A 23622-nucleotide genomic window follows, 5' to 3' on the forward strand; every position below is an offset into this window, starting at 1 on the left:
TAGAAATGGACTGAGTTTAGTTCTAAGAGCTAGCTAGCAAGGAAATTGAGCTATAGGCCATGGCCATGCAATTCATAATTGATGTAAGCCTCTGTGTGTTTACTTGGGTCTGAGCAGGTACAGGACCAGGCAGGACACAGGAAAACTTCCAGCTACACTGCAGTCTTTGAGGGATTCTCAAACTTCAGTCTGAAATTTCACAAGCCAGGCCCCCATTGTGTACATTTTCAGCGCTATCTTCTAAGTTCCCACAACATTTCATCAAGCACGGAGCATCCAGTGAGTTTTCCAGCTCAGAGTTCCAAATCTTTCCACAGTCTTCCCCCAAACATGATCAAGCCTGTCACAGCAATGCCTCATTCATTCCTGGTGCCAACTGCGTTCTAGTTTGCTTCTATATTGCTGTGATAGGACACTGACCAAGAGCAACATGGAGAAGGAAAAGGTTTATTTTATCTTACACTTCCATGTCCCAGGCCAGCATTGAAGGAAAGCAGGGCAGAAGCTCAAGGCAGAAACCTAGAGGCAGGAAGTAAACCAGAGACCATGGAGGAGTTCTTCTTACTGGATGTGCCCTCCTATATCAACCAAGAAACTGCCCCACAGACGTACCCACAGGCCAGTCCCATGAAGGCCAGGCTTTTGTTGTCAAGTAACTATGACAATGGGCAACATTCAACACCAGTCTGTTGACAACCAGAAGAGGCTCAGTTCTAATCAAGAACTCTTGGTCCTATGCAACTGGGACAAGACCACAGAAGTGAGATTGTCTCAGTGCAACAGATCAAGATGATACCTGAAGTCAAGGTGGTTCCTTGCACCACTACACTTCAAGGGATGCAGGATCCTGGAAATATCACATAGGAGAAAACCTCTTAAAGAAAATAACAATCAAGATTGTTCTCATTTCTAAGGTCCCCACCCCCAACCCCCAAGGATGGAGAAGCTATCCTTACCAAATCATTGTCTGGCCAAGAGCAAAATTGAGAACTCTACATTCTACATTTATAAATAGAAAATTTTTGGATTCCAGTTTCTCTGACTTCTCTTGGTCAGTTGAATGTTGACCTTTTCTTTCTTGTATCTGTACCAAGGTCCTCACTAGGGACGTTGTGCATGTTCACTTGTACAGCGAATTAGATTGTTTTGATTGTAGAGCTAACACAACAGTCTTATTTGAAACATGGAAGTGAAAGAGAATCAGGGACAGAAATAGAAGCAATGAAAGAGATGAGAGCAAGAAAGGGGGAGGGCTAGCAAGCTGATCTAATTAGCATGGCACATATTTCAGACAAAATAATCCATATCTGTCCATGGCAAATAGGATAACAGAATCTCCAAAGAGGAGGCTAAGGCTTAACACCCACCTTGGAATATTGCTGGAATATCAGAAGGGCTTTATGTCTGCAGCATCTGGCAGATCACACAGCTAAGACTCAGAAAAGGGCAGATGCCCTGACTGACCCCACACCCAAAATCATATGTGAGACAGGATAGGGCCCTGCTCTGATAACCATGCCCCTCAAGCCTTTCCCACACTGCTCTAACCAGTCACTGGCTTCAGCTCTTATCAGACAAGATCGTGACCACAACCAGGAGCACGTCTAGCCAATGTCTCTCGCAAATGTCTATTTGCAGCATTCAAGATGCATCAAAGAAGTACAGGGTTAGATCAGTCACTAATGGAGGCCCCTTGTCAAGCACTGTGGATGATTGGCAGCATAGTTTGAGCTTCTTCCTGCATGCCTTTAGTGCTATATAAATTAGGACCAGTGTTTTGACTTCCCTGAGTCTTACTTTCCTCATCTATAAAGTATGCATTAACCTAACCTTATGTAGTTTTTATTGTAAATAACTAAAGAAGTATATAATCAGAAAATGGTCACACCCTGGGCTGGTTGATATACAGCATTAAAAGAATATTTACAGATGAAATTTCCTGTTCCACACTGGAGAGACAGTCAAAGCTTGAGCTTTTCTTGAGTCCTAGTATTTGGAGGACAAAACAGCATGATTTTATAGATGTTGATGTTGAAAGCAATCCACTTCCATAGGTCACTGAGAGTGGACTCAGTTTCTGTGAACTAAACTTGCTCCAGTTTCCCCAGTCTTGAGACCCACTTCAGCAAGCCCTTACATTGTGCCAGTTCTGGTCAGCAGCCAGTGTTGGTAACCTGCCCACTGGAAGCTGGATAATCCTCTTTGAAGGGGCACTACATGTGTTAACACAGCCAGTGTGTTTAATTCAAATTAGGAGCTACTTTAATCATCTTAAACTCAATCAAAGATTTAGACTATGTCATGAGTGCTAGGTTTTTGAAAATAGAAAGACAAATAATCTCAGTCCTTGCTGGGGTCAGAGCTGCCACGTCTTTGGGGTCTAATTTGGGTTTATCTAAAATGCTCTCCTTATTAGACTGAGGTCCTCTGCAACTGGGAAGAGACCACAGAAGTGATACTGTCTCAGTGCAGCGGATCAAGATGATATCTGGTGTCAAGATGTATGATTACTGAAGATGTTACCAGCCCTAGGCTGTATTTGGTAAAGCTAATGTCTAACAAAGTAATGGTTTGATAGATTTCTCTTCTGGGGCAAAGTTCCTGTTTTCCTTTTTTTATAATTAACCTGTTTTTTATAGTTAGGGGAAGTGTTTTAAGACTACACAATACTCTGGTTCTTGTGCTTATCTCCTTGTTTTATTACAAGATGTTTTTGAGTATGTCCTCACTTGTGAAGCTTACCTTTAATTAGAAAGAGTTAGACAATAAAGTAATAACAGTAGATGATTTTAGTTAATGAGAGTGTTGCTCAAATGGTGTAAGAAGTACAGTAAGAGAAGAGAGAGGTGTCCCTTAGAAGGCACATCAGGAAAGCTTCCTCCAAGAGGGTGACGTTTGAGATGAGACCTGAATGGAAAAAAAAAAAAAAAGCCCGAGTGATATCTGAGAGAAAAGTGTTCCAGGTGAAGCCTACTGCAAGAGCAAAAGCGGAGAAGCCGGGATGAGCAAGGCCTATTTGAGGAAAGGAAATCAGTCAGGCATAGCTGAGGTGAGGTGAATAAGGGTGAGCTGGTAGCAGATAAGGATGCAAAACACAGGGAGCCCCAGGCAGGTGAACTCTGCAGGGAGGATAAGGAGCTGCAGTCTTCCAGGCGACTTCTTCCTCTTGCTATGTCCTCTATCTGCCCTGCCCAGTAGGCTAGTCACTTGCCGAGTCTGCTACTTTAGAAGGAATTTGGATTGAGATCAAGTCATATCTTAAAATTCAGTTCCTTAAGCCACCACTTTGAGTGCCTGCTAGTTACTCTGTACCTAATGGCTACCCTATGGACCCTCACAGCTACAAAACCTGTCCATCATGGCAGCGAGTCTATTAGTCATTGCTGTTGGGTATGTCTCCTGTAGGCCACATAAGCCCTTCTTTATGTTAGTTTCTACGAGATATACAGCTAAGTGAATTATGACCCTCCTTCCCCAGTATCTTCAAGGTTAGTAAACCAATGTGCGAGTAAATGTGTTTCTAGGCAGCAAATGTTAAGAGGTCATGACCACAATGACTGGAATAGAATGGACTAGAATGACACAGAAATAAACCCATGTAGCTATAATTACCTAGATTTCGCAAGGATATCAGGAACATCAAGGAAATGCTAGTCTCTTTCACAAATGGTGCAGGGGTGGCAGGGAGTGGGGTGTGGGAGAAGGAGCGGGGTTCCACATGTAAAAGAATAAAAGTGGATCGTGTCACTCAGTGCACAAAAATCAACTCAAAGCAGACCAAAGGCCGAATGTAAGACTTGAAACTCCTGGAGCAAAACATGAGAAAAATACTTCAAGACACAGGTAGAGGCCGGGAGCTCTGAAAGGGACCTGGGAAATACTCCCAAGATTTGCCTCGATGGGAGAACAGGGAAGCAGGCAACCCTCCACAGCAGAAGAGGTGGTCACCAAAGGTAAAGGTGACAGCACATGAAAAATCTTTGCCAACCACGCCTCAGTGAGGGGACTAACATCCAGCAGATATAAAAAACTGTGAAATTAAACCCCAAGTACTAAGTCATCTAATCCATAAATTGGGTTGATAAACTGAGTAGACAATTCTCAAGGGAAAAAAAGAAGAAGAAAAAGAAACCCAACTGGCTAATCAATACTTTAGAAAGTGCTCAAAACCCTTAGTGGTTGAGAAAATGCCAAGTAAAACCGCTTTGAGATTTAATCTCACCCCAGTTAGAATGGCTACTGGTGTCATCTAGAAAACAAATAACAACAAGTGTTGGCAAGGATTTGGGGAAATAGGAAGCCTTATGTGGTGCTTGTGGGAGTGCAAACTGGCCCAGCACTATGCAAGTCAGTATGGAGGGTCCTCAAAGGTCAAAAACCACAAAACCACGAGACTTGGCAATATCACCCTTCGGTATATATTCTAAGGATTCTGGTGTCAGCACTCTGAAGAAATACTTGCACATCTATTTTTATTGCTTATTTTATAGCCAGGAAATAGAACCAACCTTAGATGTCCAGCAACAGATGAATGGACAAAGAAAATACCCAATGGAATTTTGTGCAGCCTTGAAGAGAAATGAAATATAACATTTGCAGAAAAATGAATGGAACTAGAAATCATTATGTTAAGCAGCATAAGCCAGACTCCAAAAGACAAAAACAAAGTATTTTCTCTCACTGCAGAGCTTACATTTAAGATCATTATGTACGTATGCAGGGGTCAAAAAACTAGAAAGGAGATCATGGAAGGTGGGCAATGGAGAGATAATAGAATGCCCGTTCTAAGAAGGGGTAAGGGAGGAATTTCCTGGGAACAGGAACTACCAGGGGGAGCACTGGGGAATGGAATGGATGAGAAGAGAGCACAATGCCACACATATGTCTGAAGATGCTATGGTGACACCCATTCCACTGTATGCTAACCCAAAAGATTCATTTCTTAAAATTATGAATGGGGAAGAGGAAAAGGAAGCATAGTCAGGCCCCAGAAAGGAAAAAAAAAGTGCTGTAGGCATTGGGTGACTCAACTGGCCATTAGATCAAAAGGAAGGACTCCATGGAAAAGTGTGCCCAGCTTCTGAGAGTGGGATGGAGCTATTTTCTGAATTGAGGAGAAGTTATGCCCGGTGAAAGCTTAGTCTGAGCTGAGGCTTTGGAGGCAGCAAGTGCACAAAGAACCTAGAAAAAACAGTTTAGATTGCTTGGAATCCAGCCGTGTACCGTGACCGTGAGAGGGATGCTAGCGGATACAGGACGAAGGGCCTCGGAGCCAAGCTAAAGACTTTGATCTTTCTCCTGAAGGTGGATGTCATAGGGGCTTACCAAAGGCCTTACATTATCAGAGCTGTGTTTCAGAGAGGTTGGTGAGTCTGTAGTGTGTGGAGAGGGCAGTGTGTGGGCCGGGGAGTGGCGGGCGGGGGGGGGGGGATGATGACACTGTGTCTGGGGTGAGGGGCTGCAGGTTGAGAAAGATGGAAAATACATGTGCACTAAGCAGGGAGACTGGAGGTCTGTTTGCAAAGGAGCAGGTTCTGAGGTCATTCCTGTTCCCGTATATATTTTTCTCAAATCCAAAAGCATTTTCAGACACACGTAAACAAGCTGCTTGGAATATAGCATTCCAAGACAAGCCTGGAGAGGCTGTGGTATGTGGTCCCAGCGGTAGACCTAAAGGACTGTAGCACATTCTTTTCCATCCCCAAATTCCTTTTTCTCTTATCAATTTAAGACAGGCTTAGTGAATTATTCCTTCCTTCTCTCTTCTGCTGCTGAACCTAATCTGCCTACCCTTCGCCACGTATCCCTCATCTTGACATATTCCGGGAGTGGGTCGGTCTCAGGCAGGCATCCTGGAATTACCACCGTTAACTGCTCTGACCCTCCCACAGCTTGGGCCCCATGGGGACCACAAACGTTCTCATAACCCTCTGAATTGAAGTCATTACCAAAGTCATTTCACAGATGAAAGTATGAAGTCTCAGAGGGTGTGAACAGGATCCTCAAGGACACGGGTAAAATACCCAAGGGCTTTAAACCGAGTCCCCGAACCCAACATGCCACAGGCTTGTTCTTTAACCAACACGGCCTCAAAGACAGTAGATGAAGGGAGGTCAAGTTTATTACTCCTCTGAGGTAGCGCTCTTTATCCCAGCTGGAGCAGGCAGGTGACCGTGCTCTCCTAGGTGCCCGTGGGTTTTGTTTGCTGTCATCTGCTTCCAGCATCTTCTGTTTCTGTTTCTCCAATAATAGGCCCAGGCAGGATCTGCGTTCATGGGTAGACATTCCATTAGCCCCTCTGAAAGTCCAGAATTCCCAATTCACAGGTACATGGGGAGTACAGAGTGTGATAATTACGGGCTTTTCTTCCGATTCCCCACAAGTGAGGAGCTTTCACAATTTAACACAGCCCCTTTCCTCCAAATATGTCACACTGCAGACAAAATGCTTTCAAAAATTCAATCTCGAAGATTTCCGTTGGCTACCCGTGCCTCTGCATAGCAGCAGAGGGATTTGATACGGAAGCCTCCTCTGAACACAGCTCCTGTAAGGTAAGCAGAGAAGGACCTAAGCCATCTGCAGCTAGGCTCTTGGTGGGGGGGGGGGAGTGTCTAACTCCCAAGGCCTTCCCTGGCCCAGGTGCAGCAAGATGGGTCTGGGATTAGAAATAAAAATGGACCGAACAGTTGTATCTGTCCAAGCCTGCATTAAAAGATACACAAGCACAGTGGTTAAAGAGACACCATCATGCCAGTCTCCCAATAACATAGCAAGTCAGCTTGAAGGTGAGGTCCAAGACCTTATCTTATCTCCTTGGAAGGACCTCTCTGCTTCCACCCACATCCCCACTAAGCAATTAATATGCTTTCAGGTAAGGGCCTTAGTAGCCCTGCTTTAGGCCTTCGCTCACGCCAGGACATTCAAATTAGTTGCTTAGGTATCTGGCTCCTTACTAACTCTTGAGAACAGATGCCATGTCTTATCTATCTCATATCCCTAGCCCCTGACTTCTGGATAGTAGGTGCTTCATATGTGTTATATGTGTTCGCACAATGAGCAAAGACTTCAATGATATGACGTGGCATTGGCTTTCTGGAACTGGGGTGGGGGGTTGCTAACAGAGATTGGTTTTGCCCTCTATGCAATAGTGGACAGGATAGGACAGCATACACTTCCTTATATGTCTGCCTTAATGAATGAACACACGCATTGATTGTACAACATGACGTGGTACGGTGACTTTCTGCATCGTATGATCATATGATGGTCATACAAAGAAAAATTGGTTTTGTCCTTAGACAACAGTGATAGAACTGAGCTCTAACACTGGGTGCTGTGGTTTTGAAAATGAAAGGCAGACAGATTTGATTTAGTTTGGCTTTAAGTTTTTGTTTATTTATTATTGTATGTGTGTACCTGTACATGGTGTGCGTGCATGTGTGCGTGCGTGTGTGTGTGTGTGTGTGTGTGTGTGTGTGTGTGTGTGTGTGTGTGTGTGTGTTTGTGTGTGTGTGTGCAGATGTGTATGGCCTGGCGTGCATGTGGATATCAAGTGAAAACTTTCAGGAGTCAGTTCTGTCCTTCTAACGTTGGTTCTGGGGAGGGAACTCAGGTTTCCTGGCTCTTGTGGCAAACACATTTACACCGAGCCATGTCACCCAGAAACTGGGACAGATTAAGTGCCCTGAGGAAGGCAGGGCGGAGCAGCTCACAAAGTATTTGAGCTACAACCTTTAAAATATGCAAGGATCCCCTGACACATGGAAGCTTGGCGATGTGGCTGGTTCTACGTGCCTTTGGGTTTCTCCCAACCTTGAGATTCTGATTTCAGAATTTGCTTTTATTCACCTGCACGGCTCCTTTATTGGTCTGAATATATATGGGGGTATTTTTCATCTTCCAAAGTGATCCAGAGGCAGCCTCCCCACTTACCTATGGAGCTTTCGGTGGGCACCGTGGATTGACTTATAGAGCGGCTGACTCGCAGACTGCATGATTCACTGTGCTCTATAGATGCCCCCAAACACGTATATCATTGTGTCTGCCGTTCCAAGATGACACTGTTACTTCCCCAACTGTGCAAATACAGCTGTAAAAAATGATGCACGGCCAGCCGGCCGTCCCCCAGAGTGGAGACAAGAGAGCACACACCCTCTGGCTTAGCATGCCTCCACACACCCTTTACAGAATTTCAACACCTGATTTCAAGCCTGATAAAAGGAGAAGAAAATTGCAAATGAGCTCACATTACTGGCAAAACCAAATCAGCTTGCCTGGGGAATCGCCGCCCGCCCGCCTGTGCCTGCGGACTGCAGATGCTCCAGCACCCTCTGTGGCTCCCCAAAATCAAAAGGGTTTCCAGCAGCTTCTGCAAATAAGCAGGCTCCAAGCCTCCTCTCTTTGTTAGGGATTTGATTCAAACTGTGTCTGCTAGCTAAAAGATACAAAAGGAAAAAAAAGTCAGTATGATACAGCTTTGAAATTTTTCTCTTTTTTATTTCTTCTTTTTTTTTTTTTTTAAACCAGCGCTACAGGAAAGAATAATACATGATAAATTGCTACATCTGGCCTTAAATTTATAAAGAAAACAATAATGCAAGAAACTAAATTTGTCTCTCTCCATTGTCATTTAAGGAGAGAGTTTGGATTCCTCTTTCCTTTTTGTTTGTTTGCCCCTTTACCTAATCAATTACAAAACTGTATCAAAAGTATCATCCTGCTCCCCACAGCATCCTTCCCGAAGCATCCTTCTCCCAACAGCATCCTTGTACCCACAGCATCCTTCTCCCACAGCATCCTTCTCACAGCATCCTTCTCCCAACAGCATCCTTGTACCCACAGCATCCCTCTCCCCACAGCATCCCTCTCCCAACAGAATCCATCTCCCCACAGCATCCCTCTCCTCCACAATACCCCTCTCTCCCAAAGAATCCCTCTTCCCTACAGCATCCTTCTCTACCCAGCGTCTCTCTCCCAAAGAATTCCTCTTCCCTATAGCATCCTCCTCCACACAGCATTTCTCTCCCAAAGATCCCTCTTCCCTACAGCATCCTCCACCACACATCTCTCTTCCCCCACAGCATCCCTCTCCATCACCCTTCCATGAAGCAATGTACTTTTGTCCACAAATTTAAATAACAATGAATAAGAATGGAGGGGAGTAGTAAGCCACTCTGAAGATAAGGTGTGGGTGGGTGGGTTTCTGGGCAGAAAACAGAGCCAGGAGCTTACCTGAGACCCTGTCATTGAACCCGAGATTTAAAGTGGCCATCTGGGGTCAAGGTGAAGCCCTTCTGTATCTTTCCCAGTCACTGAATCTTGTCATATCCTAATAGAAATGGACTCTGGAGAGGATGGAGCTGGGTTCCATATCTTTCCCTTATTTGTGTTCAGCAAGCCAGGACTGATTTTATTATAGTTCCTTTATTTGGGCACTCTTCTTCGACTGCATTGTAATAAACACATAGAGGATTTTTTTCCTCTCCTCCTACAGTCACTGCTTTGCTGCTCAAAATAATTTCCCATCCTGACAAAAGCTCCACATGTCAGTAGATGTGTTCTGTGTGGATTTGCTGTTCTCATCCTACATGGGTACCATGGTGATGTGGTCTGAATGTTACCTACCCACCTGGGTGTTGTCGAACCTGTCAGAGAGTTCAAGAAATCGCCATGCCCACTGCTAATGTGCGGGGGTTTCTTTGTTTGAGGCAGGGTCTCCCCGTGTAGCCCAAGGCTCCTCTAGAACTCACTTTGTGGCTTTGGATGATGACCTCAAACTCGATAGCCTCCTGCTTCAGCTTGCCAAGGGCTAGGATTTAGACTACAGGTGAATATCACCACCCACAGTGTATGCCCAGTACAGATGAAGAACAGCAAGCATTTGAGTGCATACCAGAGATAAGGGAAGTTCTGGGTACCTCTGGCTTGCTTAGCCTAGGAAGTAGTGCTTCCAGGCCGCAGCTGTGCTATGAACCAAACAGAGTGTGTTTTGGTGACTGAGTCAGAGGACACAGAAGAGATCTGGATACAGAGAAGACCTTGCCTTACCTAGCCTTAGCTCTCTGTGGCCTAGTTCTACCCAATTCATTCAAAAAATTGCTGCCCAAGCCGAGCTTCTGGCAGGCCGGGAAAGGGATCAGAGCAGAGTCTGAATGTGAATATGGTTCAAGCCTCCCCAAAACTTTTAGGGTGCAGGGTTAAGAACTACTCACTCAGGGTCTGGATGAATGTAAAAGGGGTTATTCAGGGCCCTACCCATGATTGGGTTATCCATGCATCTGTTGCCCTTACCATCATTATTATTCATCCAAAGATGGCTGCCCACCACAGTAGTGTTTTCTTTGTGATGTTTATTTCCCTGGAGGGAATGGTCTTGTTCCAGAAATCTGGCACTTCCTCTCTAGTTTCTATTCAATGTAGTATTTATAAAACCCAGCCTGACTTGTTACAATGACTGAAAGGGAATAGATCACCCATGGATGTGACCCATGACCATGATCCGTTGTCCTAGAATCCCAGAATCAAGGTAGAATGCTCAGGCTCCGGTTCTACCAACCGTCCAGTCCCTTCCCTGAGTCTCAGTTTATAATTCTAGAATGTGGGGGTGTTGGATATGTGATGGATCACTGAAGGTCTGCCTGCTTTAAGTTTCTATGTCTTTTAAAGACTAAGCCAACAAAATATTCTTTGCAGGTGGGAGAGCTGGACCAAGAACTATGATATAGTATTCTTTGGTATTTGAAAGATAAACATCAAAGGTCCAAAGAAGAGGGAAGGGTAGTATTGCCAGGCATGTTTACAATGCTAGATGTCGCAGAACAGACCCCTGGGAAGACAGAGGTAGCGTGAAGGGGGCAAGAGGAGAAGGTTCAAGGTGGAAGGCTGTGGGCGGTTGTTAGTGCCTCAGTTGGACCAGGTATGAAGACTTAGTTCAAATGGCACCAGGCCCCATCCATGCGTGTTGGTAAGGAGACTGATGCCTACTCTCATAGCTGCCAGGGAGGTCTATAAAGAAGGTCTCAGACCTTCCTCCTCTTCCATGAAGACGTTCCTATGCCATGATTGTTGAGTGATTAATAGATGGGAGATTTTGCTTAACTAATGTCAGATATCCTGGTGAAGACCAAAAATATGTAATGGAAGTAGAGTTAATAAACTATGGGAGTAAGCCCTTAGTGCCTCAACATCTGTACTTTTTCAAACTGGAAGGGTAACTAAAGTTTTAAATATTTTTTTTTCTTTCTGATTCTTAAGATGATATAAACAGTCTTTGGCCACCAGATTTTTCTAAGCCAATACAGGCACACTATGAGCACATTATTCTGCATGAAATGGACTCATTTGCATACATTTGCATAGTGCTTTCAAAAAGCCTTAATTCTAACTACATCAAATAAAAACAAATTAGTGTAATCTACTGCCATTGTATGGAAGCCCAGCTTGGGGATCTTGCTGGTGACAGGCCAGTGGCTGGAAGAGACAAGAACAAGCTTTTGAGAAGGTCTGATCATCCCCCTCTTCCTGTATCCAGAGATACACAGATACAAAGAGGTTTGAGAATAGAGTGTTGTGGGGAAGTGTAAGGTCTCAGGCATCCAAAGGGTGTTCCCTTGGCAATTCATAAACTGAGCCTATTTGCATCCCTGGGCCATTCAGTTATACCAGGGAAGCCTGTGTGTTTGCAATGACTGGGGATTTAAGAAGAGGATTATGGAGGTTAAGTGACTTGCTAGCTTTCACATAGCAAATAGTCATGGCTAGCTGCAAACCCAAAACTATTCTAGGCCACTTCAGACCTTAGAGACTTGATGCTCTGTGAACGGATCCAGAGTTGCCTGGAAAAGAGGCAACATATCCCCATTGACTGTTAATCCAGCCTTTTTTAGCACCACACTGTCTTGGAGAAGGGGTGTGAAGGAACCCCCTGATGGTACAGGGACAGCATCACCCAGTCTGCCATGCATCTGGCCCTAAGTAATTGTCTTTTTATCACTTGAGGCAGTTATTTGAAAATTATGGTAATGGGGTGAAAATACACGCAGCTTACAGTTTACTAGAACATTAATCCTCTGAGGATGGTTTTGTGATTTTTTTTTCCTTTTTTTTTTTCTTTGTTTGCCTCCCTTCATCTCAGTGGGACCTTTTCCACTGCAGGAAGTAAATTTTATTTTTAGGTTTCTCTCCCTACGATCTGCCATCCCAGAGCCCCCCTTGCCTAATTATGAATGTCCGCATTTGCTAAGATCCACATAAAGGTTGCTAGTACAGATCGCCTCTGGCCCGGGGACTGCTGCTTAGCAAGTGTAAGAGAAATATACACTGGGAAGCAGGAGTGAAGCATGGGCTGCAGAGGAAAGCTGAGCCACATTCACCTCTTGCTTTCTTCCATCTCTGAGGCCTTAACCTGAGTCACTCCAATATTCGACTTCTTCATAGTTATATACCTCTGTGCTTTCTAGATGGCCAAACCAACATCCTAAGGATAATCCTGTAAGTTTGGAGTGAGTCTGGCCTAGAAACTTGGGGCTGGGGGTGGGCTGCTGCATCCAGCAGCATTCAAATACAGAATGTTCTCTCAAAGCCCATTTATCCATAAGAAAGGAGGTCCACCTGTGAATGGAGGGCACACCTATGAGAGATTTTCTGCTTGTTTTGAAGTGGGTGAACCCACTTCTCATCTAGACTTTTGAGGTAGGAAGACACACCTTTAATCTGGATCTTGAGGCTGGAAGACATACCCTTAGTATGGGCTACACCTTCTGCTGAAAGCTTATATAAAGACATGGAAGGAAGGTTTTGTTCTCTGCCTGCTTGCCTTCACCTTGCTGGCACATCCATTCCTTCACTGGCACTGGTGCCTACTTCTTTGTGATTCCAGCATATACTGAAGACCAGCTGAGACACCCAGCCTCATAGAACCAAGCAACTACTGGATTCTCGGACTTTCCATTCACAGCTAGCCACTGTTGAATTAGCTGGACCGCAGCCTGTAAATCATCCCGATAAATTCCCTTTATAGGGAGATAGATTCATTCCATAAGTTCAGTGACTAGAGAGAACGCTGACTGACACAGTCGTCTAGATAAAAGCTATGGTACAGCCCTGGATCATCTCACCAAATCCTTTGAGATCTCCTGGTCATAAAGTCTCCATCTGCTCATTGACAACACCCAAGCCAGACAACCACTGGCTGGCACAGCCACAACATCCAAGATTCCCGGGAAAATGCACACTTTCTTGAGGAAGTCAAGAGTACCAAGATGGTCTTTGGTTTGTCCAGTTGTACTCTTTTGCCTACCTTGCAACTTGCTCTAGCTAGGATCCTCCCACATTCCCCAAGTTCCCTCACAGGCCCGCCCTCAACCCTTCAGCCATCTGAAGCCACACAATAAGAGAAAGGAGCGGGCTGTGCAGAGCTTCTGACTTGCTCATCTGTCATAGTTACTCTGCCCAGCCAGATCCTCTCCATCCCAGGGCTGCTCTAAAGAGTGAAGAAAGAGTGCAATGACCATCTCATTGGCCTTTACTGTGGTGTGTTTACCATAAGCGATTGAGGAAGTAATAGAATCATTACAGTTCATTAAGTGACTTTCTGTACCTCAGTTTCTCCATCAGTAAATTAGGCCTGGATGAGCAGCCTCCTGGGAGGGACAGGAAGAGAAATAGAACTACACCCAAGAAAGTGCAGAGTGCCCTTTGGCAGAACAGCGTGACTGTGCATGGAGTTATCATCAGCTGGATTATCATTGAGCTCAAGCATCTCAGGGTGCCCAGAGCTTAAGGGCTTCCTGTGTTTAGAGACCTGAGCATCCACCTCCACTTCCTGAATCACCATCAGTTAATTTCATCACTTCTAAAAGGGCCTTGATTTTCAGTTGTTCTCCATCCACACGGAGGCCTGTGAATGACCAAGTGAGTCAGCCGGGTGCTTAGCTTGGGAAACTGGCCCATTTCTGCAGACCTGCAGGCAAGGAAGCAAAGATCGAGGTCAGTGGGCAAAGCAGGGCAGAGGCCAGAGGGGAGAAAGGAGGGAAATGCAGGGAGAGAAAAGACAATCAAAATGGTACAGGCATGAGGAAGCACAGTCTTGGCTACCTGGTGTCACTCAAGACTATGCCTTCGCCATCTCCATTTCACAGCTGGACAGCAAGCATCTACAGGTTGCCCGTGATAAATAACCAAGCCAGCAGGAAAGTCCTACTTCATCTATTCCATTTTGGAATTAGACTCAGAGAAGTTTTTGACCTCGACGGAACACTTCAAATCACTTGACCAACGTGGCCCTTTTACAAACAAACAAATTGAAACCCAGCAGCTTAAGACCTTTGTGATTGCGAGTTCAAACAGCAAGGGAGTCCAGACTGCAACCTGGGTCTTCTGGCGTCAAGTCCCGTGTTGATTTCATCACACGGGTACATATGCACACTGTTTGCATGTGCTCAGAGTCTAGATTTGGTTTTAATTTTACCGTTTTATTCATCCTTATGCTAACCTGACCTGGAAAATGAATACTATGCCCATTTTTACATAGATCAAAATAGTGAGCAGGTATAAAACCTAGATCCATGACTCCCAGGATATAGCACACTGTGTTGGAGTCAGTGGTCTGGAGAGCTGGCTATTACGAAAAGGCCAGGCTTCCCATCAATATTTATAGGAAAAATTCTGGTCTGACTGTACTCATGCTTAGAAGTCTCAACATTTTTTTTAGAATTTATCCGAGGAATGAATGTAACAATGGCGTTGATGGGTAATTTGAGTAATTAACACCCCAAAGCTCTGAGTACATAAGGTTTTGGATTCAGTGCAGTCTTCCGACAGATGCTCTATTTACTGGTCAAGTGGCATTATCATGAGGATTATAATGGAGGAGGGAAAAAGGCCTGCCAGAGGAGAGAGAAGGCAGGCAGTTTGGGTTTGTCGTTAGCAATCTTAGGTATGCTTCAGTGTACCTAGGAGACTGCTTGCTTCTAAGATTTGAACGATGAACCAGTGAGTTACAGAGAAGGAGTTGGACATCTGCTTCTCAATTAGTGTTAATATAGCTTGTTTGCAAATGATTTGTGCCTCTGTGAGACTGCGTAACTAAAAGTTGGTTTCTTTCCTACGACTGTTTTACTAGCTTCACACTGGGCCACATGGATGTAGCAGAGGGGTGTGGCTGAGCTGCAGGAGAATGAGGGATATTCCTGTTTCTGCCAATATTTGGAAAGATGCTGCGCCCCCTGAAGCTCAGTATACCCATAATACTCACATCAAGGTCTTCAAAAACGCCTAGCCAACACACATCTTGGAAGCTCAAATGGGCCTTTGTATGGACGCTACTTTGGAGCTGATGTTCAGGTGGTTCGCACAACTGTGGTTTTCCTGGTTATTAAAATACCGACGTATTTTTAGTCAATTTGAAAACAGCCCATTCTCCAAGTTCTAGAAGTTCAGTATCTCTTTCTTGGCTGCACCAGGCACAGAAGACCCTGATAAAAATTGATAGGGAGTTGATCTGGCAATTATGTACCCACCTACCTACCTACTGATCTATGTACCTACCTACCTACCTCCATACCTCCCTACTTTCCTACCTACTTATCTACTTACCTACCTATGTACTTACCTATCTACCTACCTCCTATCTACCTACCTACCTATCCACCTACCTCTCTACCCACCTACCTCTCTACCTACTTACATACCTATCTACCTACATACATACCTACCTATCTACCTATCTACCTACCTACCTACATACCTATCTACCTACCTACCTATCTACCTACCTACCTACCTACCTATCTACCTACCTACCTATCTACCTACCTACCTATCTACCTACCTACCTATCTACCTACCTACCTATCTACCTACCTACCTATCTACCTACCTATCTACCTACCTACCTATCTACCTACCTACATACCTATCTACCTACATACATTCCTATCTGCCTACCTACCTATCTACCTACCTACCTACCTACCTATCTACCTACCTACTTATCTACCTACCTACATACCCACCTACCTACCTATCTATCTACCTACCTACCTACCTGTCAGGCTTCCAGGGCTCCTACATGCCTACCTTGTTCCTGGAAGTTTCTTGTCCTAATGAGGAAACAGAATCCCTTCTAGTTATGTTGGGCACCTACAGGAAGACATCTACTTTGTGGTTCCTCCAGAAGAACCTGAGAGAGACTGGTTACCAAATAGTTTAAAGGACAAGATGGGTCAAACTTGGTAGAAAGTAGAGGTGTATAGTTGGCTAATAGAGTCATAAGCTGTTGATCCATTAGTTACCAATGAGGAGCCAGAGAGAAGCAGAAGCCAGAGAATCATGAAAGGCAAAAGGGAGGAATTCACACCCCAAAGCTCCTAGTACCTAAGGTTTTTTGAGTCATTGCAGTCTTCTGACAGTGTACACAGTCTGGATTGTCTTGCTCCTCAATCAGAATCCATGGATGTAGAAGCCTCTATGAGTTCTCTATAATAACTTAAATGACATTTTGATTTCAAGGCTAATCATAAAAAAAGCATCTTCACCTTCATCCTTGAGGCTTGTTTCCTATCACTTAGGTATGAAAGATCATTCTTTGGTTGTCATAAATATAAAAAACAAAAACAAAAAAAAATGAAGCTGACTTGGCAAGGGTTGATACCCTCAAAGGCCTGTTGATCACAGGAGTCCTGGTAAACTAAGATTTGCAGTCATTAGCCTACCAAAAACTCTCTGGAAATGTTAATTCATCACATAACCCAAATGGCATGGGCATTTCAACATGTAATGACCCACATTTAATTGCCAGAGCTGCTGTGACAGTGACCTACAACCTGACAGCTCATTCTCTTGCAGTCCTGAAGGATAGAAACTCAAAATCAGGGCCATGCTGCTGCTGAGACTTTGGATCAAATCCTTCACCACTTCCTGGCTTCTTGGGGTAGCCATTAATCCAAGGCATTCCTTCTCTTGCATAAGCATCCCTGCCCCCATCCTCTGTTTATGTCCCTCCCATCTTTTCCTTACAAGAAGAGCAGTCACGCTGGGTTGGCTCCACCTTGATCACCTCATTTAACTTGATTACATCTGCAAAGACTCCATATATGGTCATATTTATAGGTAAAGGGGGATAGTGTTTCAGCACATCTGTTTGGAAGACAATTTAGCCCATAAACAAAACCTGGCTAAGATGGGTTTATGAGCTGTTTTCCCTGTGAGCAGTAACGTTGCTTCAGCACACAGTGCTTGCCATAGCGTTGAATTGATCTGCTAATTTGAACTATATGGTTTGGTACATTTATATTGACTTTATATTAAGTAGTTATTGAATTGTTGTTTGGTTTTAATAGCAAGCAAGAGCTATATGCATAAGGAGTTTATACCCATGCTGCACATATTAAAATAACATGAGAATACATAATTTCTCAGCTCAAGGAAGCCTTGAACCTTTCCCCCTAATTTATTTGCAGTACTTGCATGTGGCATCAGTACTAGAGCCTCTGGGGTCTAGATGAATACCAGATGTCAGAGGAGACAATGCCTTTCCAAAGCCTGTATGTGTGAGCACGTCTGTTAAAGGCACTCATGTACACTACGGGTCAGCTTTCAAGGCTGCATAGCCCTTATGACCAGCAGGTATGCCAAAGTAAAGGTTGAGTTCTGGAATGGCCTAGAATAAACCTCTGATTCTGAAACTGGTAGAGCCCTCTACTCTATGTATCTTGGTGGTACTACGTGGATCAGAGGGGATCCAGAGTCTGGCTTATACTACAGGTAGAACTCATCTAGAGAGAGCCAAGCTCCAAGAAGGTAGGTGGCCCCTGGAATCACAGGAAGAAATTGACATGTAGGAGTAGTCCAGAATGTTACTCTACCAGAATCAGTGGGAGCCCCGAGGAACATTGCATATCTCATTGACCCTCACAACCCCAAGGACAAGTTTGTCTTGAGTGTCCCCAAAGGACAGCCAGCATGTCAACCCAAAGTACTTACCTCACATTCTTTGATTCAGAATGGATGGACGTCAGCAGGGCTCCTCAGCTTCACTTCAGTGTCTCCAACTTCAGACTTCTGGAGGGAAGGACTGGAAGATTACCCTTAAGGCACCCTCAGCAAATAACTGCAAATTCCTTTGCTTTTGATTTGAAATTCAACATTCATTTGAGCTCTCTTTCAAGAATAAAATGTTTACGCTCCATTCTTTTAGAAAAATGTCCATTTTTTTCTTCAAGTATATGTAAGCAATTCCAGATTTTTCCTGCAGATTTTCCTGCACCTGACCATCCTCAGTGTCATCCCCTATTCACCTACAATCCCTTAATTGGTGATGCACTAAACAGCAATTGGGTAAGGGACTTCTTTATTCTATGGCCAAACAATAAGGGATGGATACTGAACATATAACATGTATACCCGACTTGAAACCTGACTCTAATGGGTAGTGGATGTTTTAAGTTACACAACCCGTACAACCATACTTAGTCTTGGTTACTATGGTAGTCAGTGTTCTATTTTCATAAGAAAATATCTGAACAAAATAATTGAAGGGAAGAAAAATATTTCTTGGCTTCTGTTTGCAGCCCACCAAGATAGGGAGGGAGTAAGGGAGCAGGGGCAGCTCATCCCTTGGCAGCCAAGAAGCAGAGAGAAACAGATGCCTGTGTGATCAGTAATCCTCTTTCTTCCTGTTTTATTCTCCCCAGACCACCATCCTATTGGGTAGTGTTGCCCACAGTCAGGATAGGTACCCCTCCCCTTGGTTAATGCTCTCTGGACAGTCCCCCAGATACACCCTAAATTGGGCTTTGCTATCTTCTTTGTATTTTTCAAGATCAATCCTCCTATTAGGTACAATATTAAATGCTCATCTTCCTCATCCATGTCATCATTATGATTAAATAAGACAGTGGCTGGGAAAGCTTTTCAATGTTACATTGCTACTTTAATTAGGATTATTTTTCCCATTTGCCGAGTTCCTTCAGCCAAATACCACAGAAATACACCTGCAATTAAAAATGTTTGATTAGATAGTAGTCGTAGCATTGGAGAACAAAGATGGTAGGTACCTCATGAGAGACTGTTAAGGGGAAAAAAACCAAACTATCACAACCTTCAAGCTTTGGTTGGATATTTGAGCAAGGGCCCAGAGAACCAGGAGCTTATTCTGAATGTATGATGTCATAAAAGAGGAAATACTCAGGATTGGGCATTTTGAGCATCACTGGGCATCATCTCTACTGGGAGGAAAGACCAGAATGAGAATCAAGCTGTAATTTATAAAGAAGCAAGCATATTTACTGTGGGAAAGAAAGGATAGTGTTTTTTGGTTTGTTTGTTTGTTTGTTTGTTTTCTTTATTGAGACACTGTCTAACTATATAGGCTTGTTAGCCTAAAACTCATTGTGTAGACCAGGCCGGCCTCAGACTCACAGAGGTCTGCCTGCCTCTGTATCCCAAGTGCTGGGATTAAAGGTATGCACCACCATGTACAGTGTGTTTGGTGTTTTGTATATAGCACGTGGTTGTATTTTTATCAACACCCAGAAGTAGTCTTGCTTTGTCTCATTTCCCCATGAGCTCACGTGGTGGTATGAGACCGACACTTAGTCTGTACTGTTGATTTGACTGAACTGAGAAGGGCCTGCGAGAAGGGAATGTACCCTGTGGAAATGTCTATGAAGGCATTCCTGAAGAGGAGTAACTAAGAGGAAGACCCACCATGACTGTGGTCAGCACCATCCAGTGGGCTGGGAGCTCAAATGGACTGGAGAGGGCAAGGAAAGCCATCGGGTGCAGGCATTTCCTCTTTTGGTTCTGTCTGCCATGAGGTGAGCTGCAGAAGTCTACACACCCTCCTGACCAGGATGGACTGAAACCTCTGAAGGTCTGAGCCAAAATATCGTCATTGTTTTTATTTTGTTTTGTTTTGTTTCCCTTCAGAGGCCATCATGGTGAAATCTTAACATGTCTGAGCTTCTTATTCTGTGTTCACATCTAAGGGCAGAATCAGATGCCCTAGTTGTGAGTGCCAGGACAGCCTCCAAATGCCAAGGGCTTCTTGCCTCACCAACACATCCTCTGGGAAACCGTAGCTTGCCAATGGTTTCAAAATGGGATATACTCATAGCAGGTGAAAAAGAAAAAGGAAGAAGGGAGGGAGGGAATAAAACGTGAAGAATAATTAAGGAGAAACGAGACCTCCTTTAGTGTGCGTGGGCATCCACTGAGATTTGTCATAAAGAAGGACAAATAAACACTGTTTCACTTGACAACAGCCCCCCACTGCCCCTGCACATTCATGTGCTGCTGGGGGTACTAGGATTAGGAAGCCATGGAACCCCAACACCATTTGACCATTTGATTCCCTCAAAAAGCAGCACTTTAATCAAATCCTGGGACTGATCCTGGGTTTGATCTTTTTTTTTTTTTTTTTTTTTTTTTTTTTTTTTTTGCATGCCTAACTACATCCCCCACTCCTGAAGGATTCCATGTTCCATAGATATTAAAGTCTGTGCTGAATGATTTGGGGAAGATTCCAGAGTCATTTTCTCCTCAGGCTGGTCGATGATCAAAGTGCACAGATGTTTCATAAAACTTAAAATGACGGAGCCATTTGCCTCAGGTGGCTAATCAAGCAGGTTTAAAGAATTCCAAGGTACCAAGGAACCACAAGCGCAGAGTGGAAATTGAATTGCGGTCACAGATACGGTTTGACCATTAAAAGCTAGACTTGATGGGCTAATAGAGGGCTATCAGCTGATGAGTGAACATCAGTGTGATAGCAACAAAATTGGCCTCTGTTGGAAAGGGGTTTTTCTCCAAGACCTCATGATACCCTGTAGGTGAACTCTTGATGCCTGCCCATATCTCAGTTAATAGCTTTAGCTGAATCAGATTAATTTAGAGGGGCTAATGAAAATGATGTAAAAGAGTTTGGAGATAATAATTCGATGCTGGAGTATCACCTGAAAAATGACGACATCAGAAAACCCAGTCCCCTGAACAGTCGGCAAAGAGAACTGGGAAGTGACGTGGCAGCAGCAGGTCCCTGTCCGCCTCGTCAGTCTCCTTCACCTCCCATAGACAGGGAGCAAAACTGGGTGGTGGTTATCAAGGTTGCAGTCCATGTTGTATTGTTACAATAAAATACCTGTACCTGAGTAACTTTGTAAACAAAAGAGATTGATTCGGTTCAGTTTGGGAAACTAACAACCCAAGACTGGTTGGTTTGGCACCATGGATGGCATGATGAAGAAATGAGAGATCATGTCACCAGACTCAGAGGTCAGGCTCAGGCTTTTGTAGCAACTCGCTCTGATATGATCCCGTGAGATTTACCTTAATCTCTTCTGCAGGACCTAAAAGACTTCCATTCAACCCCACCTTGTAAAAATTTCCCATCACGATTCACATTGCCACAAGAAGACCAGTTCTCTAGCAAACAAACCTCTAGGGAATAAACTACATCCAAATCACAGCAATATGTAAGGAAATTTTAAGTGCCTGTCCAAGGAGTTCAAGCCTTCCTGGCAGGTCTACAATACATTGATCCTGAATGTTGTCACATTACTAGAGAAAAGCCACTGGCTAGTCTGTCGCCTGTGTTTCTACCACTTGCTCACTCCTGTCATTTTGGGTACCAAAGTTATACTCAAGACCAAACTTAGCATTGTCAGGGATGTATTATATAAAAAACTAAAATTAACAAAGATGGAAGTAGAAACATGACATGGGTGGCCAGGAAAAAGAAAGGAAAAGTGACATGAGTGGCCAGTAAAGAAGAAAGGACCTCAGAGACCAAATGACACCCACCTTTGTGAAATTGTGAGCCAAACTGTCCAGATCTGTTTCACTGGCAGCTTCTAGCACCGTTTCTCAGTTGTTGGAGAGAGAAAGGCTTATGTTGCCTTTGCAGTCAAATTCACCCATTTTCAAATCTGAGCTCCTCTTACTGGCTGGGCATCATGAAACATTTCCACCTTTCTCTATGGTGTTTTCAAAAGAACAGTTGAAAGAGGAAGCAGTTGAAAGAGGCCAGCCCTGCATGAGGACGCAGAAGTGAAATTGTCCAGCACTGAACTTGGTGGTTAAGCCAGTGTGCATTTCCAAAGCTGATGCTGGGCTGTCTGTTATTCTTTTTCTGAGGTCATCTTGAGGACCACTGCTCATAGATGCATAAAGACATTGTTACTGGATGAGTAAAATGGTCCTCTTTGGTGGTACTGAAGCCTGCTCTGAATTGTTGATAAATGAGTTGTTGATAAATGGAGGGAAGGGCCAGTGGTTCCTCAAGGATTTAATCATTGGAATCCCTGTACAGAGTAAGCTAAATATAGGGTGTGTGTGTGAGAGTGTGTGTGTGTGTGTGTGTGTGTATGTGTGTGTGTGTGTGTGTGTGTGTGTGTTACGAATACGTGTTGAGTGGTAGAGGCCCTATTTGTCCCCTTTAATTGACTAGTTATTTCATTTTGCTTTAGACCAGATATATAAATAAAAATCTATCGGTAGAGATGGTAGCATGTTCTAAACTGGGAGCTCCCAGTGGCTCTGCTCCATGCAGGTCAGTTGCTTCTTTGGAATGCATTGGCTTAACCACCTAGGAAGACTGAGTGCTTTAGTTAATGGCGTTATCTTACATAAATCAGTTCAATTCACCAGATCGGTTTCCATGTCTTGGAAATGGCAGTTTGGGGCCAGAGTATTCCTATGATTCCTTCCAGTTCTAATGATCTGTGATTCAAAATTGACTATTCCCTGGTAAACGGGTTCCCCACTGACCTAATGGGCAGAGACACAATTGCTTCATCACCCAGCCACAAGCCCGACCATGTCCATCAGAATCGGAAGGCAAGTCGCTGTGGGCAAGTGGTTTTATTATATGAGTTTGGGACAGATCAGTGTCCTTGCTTTGTCCGTTAAGTGTTACTGTGACAAATCCCTGTCTTATGAATTTTAATCCTGTGGATTATCAGGACTCCCATATGTTCAAGACCAAGCCCTTGTGATCACTTATTGACTGATTTAGAGCCATATCAAAGAGACAAGTGCTGAACATTGAAATATTTATGGTGCAACTAGTCTTGCTTCCAAGTAATGCATGCCACAGTCAGGAAGAAACACGTTATGACAAGCCGGAGCTTACATTGATAAACACGTTTCCATTTGAGCCACGCAAATCATCCATAACAGGACAATCAATATGAACCTCATACTCCTAGGAGACAAAGCAAGGGCGGGGGTGGGCCTCGGGACTAATTCTGCTTTCTCAACTTTCAGGAAAGGAGCGGTCCATTCCCAGTAGTCCACTGTTGCTGGAATCCCATGATAACTGAGTCACTGGGATCTCTTGACTTCTTTTTAAAGGACAGTATACTTCCATGAAGGATGTTGTATAGGTGCATAAGATGGAGATAAGTTCTTGAATGTTTATGTAGGAGCTTTATGGCTTCCTGTCTAATGAGACAGGGTAAGAGTAGTCTCATCCAGGTGTAAGTGATGAAATGATAGGAAAAACATGCTTTCTAAAATTCCCAGCCAAACGCTGTATCCCCATTCCCACCCTTTTCCATGCTCTATTCTCTTAAAATATGTGGGCTACCTCCAGATATTGGGAGGCCAGGCTCGGAGAAATTC

At 44.1% G+C, this 23622-nt stretch overlaps 1 protein-coding gene and 1 long non-coding RNA gene across 2 annotated transcripts in view; one reads left to right on the forward strand and one right to left on the reverse strand.

The window, feature by feature from the left end:
• LOC119086452 (ALK tyrosine kinase receptor-like) overlaps positions 1–23622 on the forward strand; it is a 400966-nt gene that overhangs the window by 267531 nt on the left and 109813 nt on the right. The window lies entirely within an intron of this gene.
• Positions 5422–9803, reverse strand: LOC114696220. The gene is made up of 3 exons (XR_003734968.1): positions 9232–9803; positions 7933–8434; positions 5422–6544 (listed from the first exon to the last, which is right to left on the reverse strand). It is a non-coding gene; the product is annotated as an uncharacterized LOC114696220 (long non-coding RNA).

The sequence above is a fragment of the Peromyscus leucopus genome, chromosome 22 (genome assembly GCF_004664715.2).
Source record: "Peromyscus leucopus breed LL Stock chromosome 22, UCI_PerLeu_2.1, whole genome shotgun sequence".
In the NCBI taxonomy this organism is placed as follows: domain Eukaryota; kingdom Metazoa; phylum Chordata; class Mammalia; order Rodentia; family Cricetidae; genus Peromyscus; species Peromyscus leucopus.